A 12,514-nucleotide genomic window follows, 5' to 3' on the forward strand; every position below is an offset into this window, starting at 1 on the left:
AGCTAGTAAAGGTATTTCAGAAGAAAACTCTAAAGCTTTTGAAAGTAAACAAAGATTTTTTAGGCAAAACACTAAGCATAAAAAAAATACAATAAATTGAACTCTGCTCTTCTAAAGACACTAATAAGAAAATGAAAAGGCAAACTGAGAGAAATTATTTGTATTACATATAACAAAAAGATAGTATCCAATATATATTAAAAACTTGAACTCAATCATTTAAAACTGGGCAAATATTTCATAGACACTTCACAAAAACAAGTTATCTAAACAGTCAGTAAGCATCTGAACAGACACTCAAACATCATGAGGAATCATAAAAATGCAAATTAAAAGCATACTCATCCTGCAATATTAATACATGTCCACTAGAACTGCTACGAGAAGGCAATGGCACCCCACTCCAGTACTCTTGCCTGGAAAATCCATGGACAGAGGAGCCTGGTAGCCTCCAGTCCACGGGGTCGCTAAGAGTCAGACAGGACTGAGCGACTTCACTTTCACTTTTCACTTTCATGCATTGGAGAAGGAAATGGCAACCCACTCCAGTGTTCTTGCCTGGAGAATCCCAGGGACGGGGGAGCCTGGTGGGCTGCCGTCTATGGGGTCACACAGAGTCGGACTCAACTGAAGCGACTTAGCAGCAGCAGCAGCAGCAGAACTGTTAAGATTAAAGACTGATAATATCTACTACTGGGGAAGACATACAGCAACTGTGACTCAGAGACTGTTGGTACATATGTAACATGCATAAAGCCACTTTGTAAACCAGTTAGACTTCTTTCTTAAAAGTAAACATAATTTTGTCATCAAATCCAGCAAGTCCAACCCAACAATTCCACATTTAGGCATTTACCTGATAGAAGTGAAAACAGGTCCACAAAAAGCAACTTTTTCAATTATAGTCAAGAACTGGAAGCAACCCAAATGTGAATAGATAAACTGTAGTTTTTCTATGCAGTGGGATATTACTTAGCAATGAAAATAAAAACTATTGATTCCTAGAACACACAAGTAAATCTCAAAAACATATTAATAATTCAAAGCAAAGGAAGCCAGATGAAGATTTTTTGCTAGGTGAAACTCTAGAAGAAAAATTAATTTGTAATGAGAGGATACATTGAACATGGTGGAGAACTGACTACACATGGAGATATGAAGGAAATTTTTAAGTAATTTAGGGAGATGTTCTGTATCTTGATTGCGATGGTGGTCATTACAGTTCTACACAAACTTACTGAATTATACATCTAAAATGATTGCACTTTATACTTCAATTAATGTGATTTTAAAATATATATTCATAAAAAGGTATTACTGTACACTTATGACCAGGAGAAAATATTGCAATTGAAGCTGTAAAATCTACTTTTTTCTAATGCGGATTCCCCAGAGCATTTCCTGAGATAAAGATTTGAATGAAAGCAGTTAATATTGGAGATGATTGTAGAAGGCATCAGTAATGGAGAAATGAGACAGAGAAGGGAATTCAGTAAGGTGTGCTCCATGAAGTAAGTTACTACTGTGGGGTTTGGTGAACCAGTGTACAGCACACCCCTAAAAAAATAATCCCACCTGGGGATCAGTGGTTGAGGGCTGCTCCGGTCATTGCTGGAAGCCTGTTCCCTGTGCTCCTGCAGAGCATTAGTTCCCGGGCACATCTGGCCTGCTGCACAAGTAGCAAAGCAGGCTCCAGCAGACAGAGAATGCCTTTGGGAAGAGAAAAAAATACAGGTACTGACAGCTGGAAGTTGAGCTGATGTGGACTGAAGTGGAAAGGGGAATAGGGACCTGGGCAGGACCCTGGCAGTGCCTGCTACAATGTTACCAGAAAAGAACACTCAACAGTTCAAAATACCTTCAGTTCAGTTCAGTTCAGTCACTCAGTCCTGTCCGACTCTTTGCGACCCCATGAACCGCAGCACGCCAGGCCTCCCTGTCCATCACCAACTCCCGGAGTTCACCCAAACTCACGTCCATCGAGTCGGTGATGCCATCCAGCCATCTCATCTTCTGTCGTCCCCTTCTCCTGCCCCCACTCCCTCCCAGCATCAGGGTCTTAGTGATTCAGAAACTTTAGCCCTGCAGGTATGAGTTAAAGACAACTTTGGATTCTTTATTCGTTTATCTCCACTTTGTTTTCAAGACTAGCACATCTTTTACAACTATGGAGACTTAAGCCACAGGAACTGAACACAAAGTGAGGTTTATGCTCTTCAACTATGCTGGAAAATATAAAAACCATTGAATTTAGTCACCATCAAATTAAATACACATCACTGTGAAGAGAATATACTGTTCTTTTTCCCTGCAATGGTCTTTATTTGGCATAAACCTACTACCTCCCCAGATCAATCATTCAGTTCAGTTCAGTCACTCAGTTGTGTCCGACTGTTTGCAACCCCATGAATCGCAGCACGCCAGGCCTCCCTGTCCATCACAAACTCCCAGAGTTCACTGACTCACGTCCATAGAGTCAGTGATGCCATCCAGCCATCTCATCCTCTTTCGTCCCCTTCTTCTCCTGCCCCCAATCCCTCCCAGCATCAGAGTCTTTTCCAATGAGTCAACTCTTCACATGAGGTGGCCAAAGTACTAGAGTTTCAGCTTTAGCATCATTCCTTCCAAAGAAATCCCATGCCCCAAATCCCTCCCAGCATCAGAGTCTTTTCCAATGAGTCAACTCTTCACATGAGGTGGCCAAAGTACTGGAGTTTTAGCTTTAGCATCATTCCTTCCAAAGAAATCCCAGGGCGGATCTCCTTCAGAATGGACTGTTTGGATCTCCTTGCAGTCCAAGGGACTCTCAAGAGTCTTCTCCAACACCACAGTTCAAAAGCATCAATTCTTCGGTGGGATCAATCATTAGCAGCAATGTATTTCCTAATATAGTATTTGAGACACTTGAGTGTTATATCTAACAATTTTTATTCTACAACAAGGGAGCACTAAACGTTATCCCAGAGGTCTAAGAGAATATAAATTCCAACATACAAAGTGAAACACTTAGAGTTTTTATTATTTTGTTTTTTTAATGACAAGAGTCAGCATCAACCAATGGCTATAACTAGCTATTCAATACCACATATATCTAAATTTCTAAATGAACATAAATTCTAAATATTCAATCTCCAGGCACAATACTTTTCAATCAATTGTCCCATGATAGTACCTCTATATGGATTTAATACATTGGCCAGGACTTAATGACATGAATAATCACATAAGCTATTGTTTCTAGACATATGAATTATTACAGCCTCTCCATTTTGTGACTTGTAGATTCTCAGTTTTCAAAGGTTTGGTTGAACATTTCTAGATAAACTGAGTTCATGTCTAATGTTAGTACTCAGATTATGAAAAGGTTTGTAGATTAACATAATTCTGGTGGCAACACTTGATTTTAAATATGCCTCAAATATGTTTCCAGACATTTTAGGATAAAGTAATAGCTTAAAACTTTATTATTTTGTTTTTTCAGTTCAGTTCAGTCTCTCAGTCATGTCTGACTCTTTGTGAACCCATGGACTGCAGCACACCAGGCCTCCCTGTCCATCACCAACTCCCAGAGTTTATTCAAACTCATGTCCATTGAGTCGGTGATGCCATCGAACCATCTCATCCTCATCCCGTTTTCCTCCTGCCTTCAATTTTTCCCAGCATCAGGGTCTTTTCAAATGAGTCATTTAAATTCAAATAAGTCAAATTGAAGGCAGTTAAATATAAAATAGAATCATAAAGTATTCATAACAACTTTCAGAATTTCCTTTTGTTGATAACATTGGTCCAACCTATCTGTTCATAAATTTCTTATCATCCAATTTTGTTGTTCTTAACTTTTTACTTTTAAAAACTGTTTTGTAAATATGGAGGAAAATTGGATCCCTCTTATAAGAAAAATAGAATATACACACAATTTGGGAAATTTCTTGGCTTCCATAAAAATCAGCTCTGTACCCATGCCCTTCTGGCAGATTATATGTAGGTCTGCTTAGACATCAATTGAGCTTCAAAATGAACATGAAGAGATTTATATATTACATTTTTCTATTTACTTGTTCCCTCCAATTTACATAAAAGCTTTTTTTTGGTCTCAGATTTTCAAAATGGATCAGTACAAATAAAGAACTCTTTCATATAGTATGATTTATATATTTTTAAATGCAACACCTAAAGAAAAATTTCAAATCTTACAATGCTTTTAAGAGCAATAAAGTGACCGCCAGAATGGATAAAGAAGATACCCAGACTTTTCAAAATATAAAATGAATTCCTCTCCATTCCATAGGTTCTAGAGAGCTAGAATAACCTTATTAGTTAATAAAGAGCAGATGACTCATGCTTATCTGTAACTTCAGCTAATTTCAAAGCACGTTATAAAGCATGTGTCTTTAAAAGCATTTATCTTTATGTATAACCTGAAGATACCAAATAGAGAAGGCATCACTGATTTCACTCACACATCAGAACCAGTCCAGACAATCCTAGGGTCTATACCCAGGATCTGATGGGCTCTCACTACCAATATTGCTACCCCTGTGGCCTGAATCTGAGGCTGTCTTCTCCCACCTGTTACAACAGCTGCACACCTGGCCTCCCTGCTTCAACCATTCCCCTTATATTCCATTCTCCACAGTCCTTTTAAAACATCAGATCAGATCAGGCGCTCAGTCGGGTCCGACTCTTTGCGACCCCATGAATCGCAGCACACCAGGCCACCCTGCCCATCACCAACTCCCAGAGTTCACTGAGACTCATGTCCATCGAGTCAGTGATGCCATCCAGCCATCTCATCCTCTGTTGTCCCCTTCTCCTCCTGCCCCCAATCCCTCCCAGCATCAGAGTCTTTTCCAATGAGTCAACTCTTCACATGAGGTGGCCAAAGTACTGGAGTTTCAGCTTTAGCATCAGTCCTTCCAAAGAAATCCCAGGGCTGATCTCCTTCAGAATGGACTGGTTGGATCTCTTTCCAGTCCAAGAGACTCTCAAGAGTCTTCTCCAACGCCACACTTCAAAAGCATCAATTCTTCGGCGCTCAGCTTTCTTCACAGTCCAACTCTCACATCCATACATGACCACAGGAAAAACCATAGCCTTGACTAGACGGACCTTTGTTGGCAAAGTAATGTCTCTGCTTTTCAATATGCTATCTAGGTTGGTCATAACTTTCCTTCCAAGGAGTAAGCATCTTTTAATTTCATGGCTGGAATCACCATCTGCAGAGATTTTGGAGCCCAAAAAATAAAGTCTGACACTGTTTCCACTGTTTCCCCATCTATTTCCCATGAAGTGATGGGACCGGATGCCATGATCTTCGTTTTCTGAATGTTGAGCTTTAAGCCAACTTTTTCACTCTCCACTTTCACTTTCATCAAGAGGCTTTTTAGCTCCTCTTCACTTTCTGCCATAAGGATGGTGTCATCTGTATATCTAAGGTTATTGATATTTCTCCTGGCAATCTTGACTCCAGCTTGTGTTTCTTCCAGTCCAGTGTTTCTCATGATGTTCTCTGCATATAAGTTGAATAAACAGGGTGACAATATACAGCCTTGAAGTACTCCTTTTCCTATTTGGAACCAGTCTGTTGTTCCATGTCCAGTTCTAACTGTTGCTTCCTGACCTGCATATAGTTTTCTCAAGAGGCAGGTCAGGTGGTCTGGTATTCCCATCTCTTTCAGAATTTTCCACAGTTTATTGTGACCCACACAGTCAAAGGCTTTGGCATAGTCAATAAAGCAGAAATTGATGTTTTTCTGGAACTCTCTTGCTTTTTCCATGATCCAGCAGATGTTCACAATTTGATCTCTGGTTCCTCTGCCTTTTCTAAAACAAGCTTAAACATCAGGAAGTTCACGGTTCACATATTGCTGAAGCCTGGCTTAAAGAATTTTAAGCATTACTTTACTAGCATGTGAGATGAGTGCAATTATGCAGCAGTTTGAGCATTCTTTGGCATTGCCTTTCTTTGGGATTGGGATGAAAACTGACCTTTTCCAGTCCTGTGGCCACTGCTGAGTTTTCCAAATTTGCCGGCATATTGAGTACAGCACTTTCACAGCATCATCTTTCAGGATTTGGAATAGCTCAACTGGAATTCTAACCCCTCACTAGCTTTGTTCGTAGTGATGCTTTCTAAGGCCCAATTGACTTCACTTTCCAGGATGTCTGGCTCTAGGTCAGTGATCACACCATGGTGATTATCTGGGTCATGAAGATCTTTTTTGTACAGTTCTTCTGTGTATTCTTGCCATCTCTTCTTAATATCTTCTGCTTCTGTTAGGCCCATACCATTTCTGTCCTTTATTGAGCCCATCTTTGCATAAAATGTTCCCTTGGTATCTCTGATTTTCTTGAAGAGATCTCTAGTCTTTCCCATTCTGTTGTTTTCCTCTATTTCTTTGCATTGATCGCTGAGGAAGGCTTTCTTATCTCTTCTTGCTATTCTTTGGAACTCTGCATTCAGATGTTTATATCTTTTCTTTTCTCCTTTGCTTTTTGATTCTCTTCTTTTCACAGCTATTTGTAAGGCCTCCGCAGACAGCCATTTTGCTTTTTTGCATTTCTTTTCCATGGGGATGGTCTTGATCCCTGTCTCCTGTACAATGTCATGAACCTCATTCCATAGCTCATAAGGCACTCTATCAGATCTAGACCCTTAAATCTATTTCTCCCTTCCACTGTATAATCATAAGGGATTTGATTTAGGTCATACCTGAATGGTCTAGTGGTTTTCCCTACTTTCTTCAATTTAAGTCTGAATTTGGCAATAAGGAGTTCATGGTCTGAGCCACAGTCAGCTCCTGGTCTCTTTTTTGCTGACTGTATAGAGCTTCTCCATCTTTGGATGCAAAGAATATAATCAATCTGATTTTTTTGTTGACCATCTGGTGATGTCCATGTATAGAGTCTTCTCTTGTGTTGTTGGAAGAGGGTGTTTGTTATGACCAGTGCATTTTCTTGGCAAAACTCTATTAGTCTTGGCCCTGCTTCATTTTGTATTCCAAGGCCAAATTTGCCTGTTACTCCAAGTGTTTCTTGACTTCCTACTTTTGCATTCCAGTCCCCTATAATGAAAAGGACATCTTTTTTGGGTGTTAGTTCTAAAAGGTCTTGTAGGTCTTCATAGAACCGTTCCACTTCAGCTTCTTCAGCGTTACTGGTTGGGGCATAGACTTGGATTACTGTGATATTGAATGGTTTGCCTTGGAAACGAACAGAGATCATTCTGTCGTTTTTGAGATTGCATCCAAGTACTGCATTTCGGACTCTCTTGTTGACCATGATGGCTACTCCATTTCTTCTGAGGGATTCCTGCCCACAGTAGTAGATATAATGGTCATCTGAGTTAAATTCACCCATTCCAGTCCATTTCAGTTCACTGATTCCTAGAATGTCGACATTCACTCTTGCCATCTGTTTGACCACTTCCAATTTGCCTTGATTCATGGACCTGACATTCCAGGTTCCTATGCAATATTGCTCTTTACAGCATCGGACCTTGCTTCTACCACCAGTCACATCCACAGTTGTGTATTCTTTTTGCTTTGGCTCCATCCTTTCATTCTTTCTGGAGTTATTTCTCCACTGATCTCCAGTAGCATATTGGGCACCTACTGACCTGGGGAGTTTCTCTTTCCGTATCCTATCATTTTGCCTTTTCATACTGTTCATGGGGTTCTCAAGGCAAGAATACTGAAGTGGTTTGCCATTCCCTTCTCCAGTGGACCACATTCTGTCAGACCTCTCCACCATGACCCGCCCATCTTGGGTTGCCCCCGGGCATGGCTTAGTTTCATTGAGTTAGACAAGGCTGTGGTCCTAGTGTGATTAGATTGACTAGTTTTCTGTGAGTATAGTTTCAGTGTGTTTGCCCTCTGATGCTCTCTTGCAACACCTACTGTCTTACTTGGGTTTCTCTTACCTTGGGCATGGGGTATCTCTTCACGGCTGCTCCAGCAAAGTGCAGCCAATGCTCCTTACCTTGGACGAGGGGTATCTCCTCACCACCTTCAATGTGGGATAGCTCCTCTAGGCCCTCCTGTACCCGCGCAGCCATGGCGTGGGGTTGCTCCTCCCAGCCGCTGTAAATCACATCAAATCACTCATCTGCTCTAAGCCCTCTCAAGTTTCCTTTCACATTCTTAGGTAAGGTCAGACTCATGCTTCCTTCCTTGGCTCATCTTCTAAGGTTCACTACAGTGCTAACTCTCTTGCAATCACTCTAGCCATTTTTGCCTTTCATTAAAATCACAACAAACCAGCCTTGACTCAGGCATTGAACAATCGCTTTTCCTTGACAATGGAATTTTATTGCCCTAGAAATCCATATGACTACCTCCATCACTTTCTTCAAGTGTCATCATAAAGGAACCAGTTTTCCAAACCACCAATATTAAAAAGTAAATAAATTAAACTCTACACCCTCTCTCGGCTTCATTTGCCTTCGTGGCGTCTATTACTACTAGACATGCATTTATTTGGTGTTTGCTTTCTTCTTCTTCCAGTAGATTCTAAGCTACATGAGGACAAAGACCTTTTCTGTGTTGTTCACTGATGTATCCTCAGCTCTTATACCAGTGCATGACATATAGTAGACGTTCCGTAAATCTGTCAAATGAATGAGTGAATACCTGAGTGAAGAGTTCAGCAGATGGCTCAGTACCACCTACCCTTGGCCACTGTGTCCCAATCTTAAGGCTCAGGAGGCACCTCTTTGGAAATTTAGGGATTCTCAGATAACATGAACTATGACTCCAGTCTAGAAATACCTTTTTTTTTTTTTTAAACAAATACACAAGCAAGAGTTCCCAGTAAGTCTGAGTCAATATTAGTCGCTCAGTCATGTATAACTCTTTTCTGCTGCTGTTAAGTCGCTTCAGTCGTGTCTGACTCTGTGCAACTCCATAGACGGCAGCCCACCAGGCTTCCCCGTCCCTGGGATTCTCCAGGCAAGAACACTGGAGTGGGTTGCCATTTCCTTCTCCAATGCATGAAAGTGAAAAGTGAAAGCGAAGTCGTTCAGTTGTGTCTGACTCTAGCGACCCCATGGACTGCAGCCTTCCAGGCCCCTCCGTCCATGGGATTTTCTAGGCAAGAGTACTGGAATGGGGTGCCATTGCCTTCTCCAACTCTTTGTTACCCCATGGAATGGGAAAAGTATAATTGGAGTGTAAGGAAAAGAGTTTTAAGCTTGAAGTCTGAGTTAGGTTGAGTTCTATTCCCACTACCAGGCATTTGCCTTGACAGGGTTCTGTAATATATCCTAAACATTCTATTTCTTTCAGTGTGCCAGTGCCTAGAAATAAATTCTATATTTATTCACAACCTGTAAAAACATGACTGAAAAAAGGAGGATTAAAAAAATGATTAAAGATGTCAGTTGAAAAGATTATTTACCTTCTCTCCATCTCCTCCATATGTCTAATTATCCCTTTCATCCAAAACCATTATTTATAAAGGTTATTTAAGCCAATATAAAATTAAAAATTTATATTGGATGGAAATCATCATAAAGGTCACAAAATCCTCCCTGCATTTTAATAAATTACTTTGTCCTTCAATATAGGTTTTAATCTCTATATTAAAACGTGTTTGTTTCAGAATCAGTGTGCTAGGACTCCACTCTCCACAAAACAGATATCAACACCTTCCAGCAAATGAATGAAATAAATACCAGCAGATGTTAATTTCAAGTTTCATAATCAATTGTGGAATAGATGTAATTTTACCTTTCTACAATTTAATGCTTATCTTAAGCCTAAATTCTACCATGTGGAGAACACTAAATCTCAGCCAAGTAAAGCCAATTTCAGTCTATCTAGACGTTCTAGAAGCAGAAGGTGAAGCTCCAATACTTGGACTGCCTGATGTGAAGAGCCAACTCACTGGAAAAGACCCTGATGCTGAGAAATACTGATGGTTGGATGGCATCGCCAACTCAATGGACATGCATTTCAGGAAACTCCTGGAGATAATTAACGACAGGGAAGCTCGGTGTGCTGCAATCCAGGGGGTCACAAAGAGTCAGACACAACTTAACGACTGAACAACAACAATGAAGGGTCCTCCAACCCCTTCCAAAGGTTACAAATGACTTTCACATCATGCTGGCAGGAGATGTTACCTGACTATCATTCATTATCAGCCTACACTGGCCTCCCAGAGACACGCATCCATCTGGACTCAGGTCTGGTCGATTTCTCCTGCAAATCCTGCCCCAAACTCAAGGCCTCGTGGGTACACTGACCTCTGCAAAGTTTATAGCACATTCACATAACAAAAGGAAACTTTTCTGCTGTTTTCATACCCCATTACCATGGGCTTAGATACTGCGCACAGCTATCTCAACTCTGTTGCAACTCTCTTCCCTAGATTCTATCCCAAAGTAGCTCTGTTATCAGAACAAACCCTGAGAGCACACAGCTCTTCCCAAAATCATACTGGCATTTGTAATCTGGCCTTCCACTACTAAATTCCTTTTCTTCATAGTAGGTATCAGATCAGATCAGACGCTCAGTCGTGTCCGACTCTTTGCGACCCCATGAATTGCACCACGCCAGGCCTCCCTGTCCATCACCAACTCCCGGAGTTCACTCAGACTCACGTCCATTGAGTCAGTGATGCCATCCAGCCATCTTATCCTCTGTCGTCCCCTTCTCCTCTTGCCCCCAATCCCTCCCGGCATCAGAGTCTTTTCCAATGAGTTAACTCTTCACATGAGGTGGCCAAAGTATTGGAGTTTCAGCTTTAGCATCATTCCTTCCAAAGAAATCCCAAGGCTGATCTCCTTCAGAATGGACTGGTTGGATCTCCTTGCAGTCCAAGGGACTCTCAAGAGTCTTCTCCAACACCACACTTCAAAAGCATCAATTCTTCAGCGCTCAGCCTTCTTCATAGTCCAACTCTCGCATCCATACATGACCACAGGAAAACCATAGCCTTGACTAGACGGACCTTTGTTGGCAAAGTAATATCTCTGCTTTTGAATATGCTATCTAGGTTGGTCATAACTTTCCTTCCAAGGAGTAAGTGTCTTTTAATTTCATGGCTGCAGTCACCATCTGCACTGATTTTGGAACCCAGAAAAATAAAGTCTGACACTGTTTCCACTGTTTCCCCATCTCTTTCCCATGAAGTGATGGGACTGGATGCCATGATCTTCGTTTTCTGAATGTTGAGCTTTAAGCCAACTTTTTCACTCTCCACTTTCACTTTCATCAAGAGGCTTTTTAGCTCCTCTTCACTTTCTGCCATAAGGGTGGTGTCATCTGCATATCTGAGGTTATTGATATTTCTCCTGGCAATCTTGAGTCCAGCTTGTGTTTCTTCCAGTCCAGCGTTTCTCATGATGTACTCTGCATATAAGTTACATAAGCAGGGTAACAATATACAGCCTTGACGAACTCCTTTTCCTATTTGCATAGTATGTATAAGGAACACCTATTCTGAGTGTGAGTAATGAGTGTGAAGAGACAGTTTCTTTGTAATCTTAACTTTTTCTATTATACAAAAATTTGTGGTCTAATGCTCCAAGGCCTCCCTTTTTATATACATAACTCCAGCTTAAAACAAAGCAACAAACAAATTTTCTTCTCTTTGGTCAAACCCACTAGCTCTGCTAAATTTTCAAAGATAAATTTGCAGGAGCAGCAGAGTACTAAATGTGGAAAGCTGTAGTTGACTAAGTCAAGAAAAGCCCATGTGCTTCAAAGGAGCAAATGAGCGTATGAAGGCGTTGGGAGCACATACTTCGAAAGGCCCTGAATGAGTAATACCTGACAAATACCAAGGATGGGAGGAAGGGAGGAAAGGAAAGGAAAAACCTGTTAACTAAAGAAAATGAAGAACCACATTTGCAAACTCAACTTATCCTTTAGTTTTCATGACTTATGCAGAGTAGAATATTATAAACATTACAGACTTAGCAAGTATTAATGATATATTTGATTTTTTTCTCTAAAATCTGTGGGAAAATGAAAAGGTAAGAGAGCTAAGTTTCAGTTAACAATGAAGGGAGGGTTCATAAATTTGTAACATGATAGAATTTCAGCTGGAGCCCAGTCACACCCATGGAGTATAACTTGCCTTCACACTTACAGGTTCTCTTAAAGAATATTAATTTTGAACATGAGCAAAACATGAGTAAGAGCAGGGAAAAACAGAACACACATTTCTGCAATAGGCAGAGGGCCAGGGGAGAAAGAGTATTCTAGTCCCTGTTTGTGTGTTTACAACTGGGTCCAGGATAATTCCAGGAAAACGGTTACAATGTTTTCATGTGTTTGTTTCAAGAATAAGATGTGACAAAGGAAAAAGTATGTCAGAAAAGTAGATTGAGCAATTTCTCCCAATCTCCCCATCCACTAAGCTTTAGAGAGAAAATGAAATGTGTTGTTTTCCCTTTGTGAGTGTATGTGGGGGATGGAAGGGGAGGAATTAAAGCCCGGAGCAGAAAGGCAAAAAGCCATATTAAGAAATGACACAGAAAGGTGACTGAAACCCCGTATTAGGAACT

Source organism: Bos grunniens, chromosome 4, assembly GCF_055505025.1.
Source record: "Bos grunniens cultivar Pamir isolate PY7600 chromosome 4, Bosgru_T2T1.0, whole genome shotgun sequence".
Lineage (NCBI taxonomy): Eukaryota > Metazoa > Chordata > Mammalia > Artiodactyla > Bovidae > Bos > Bos grunniens.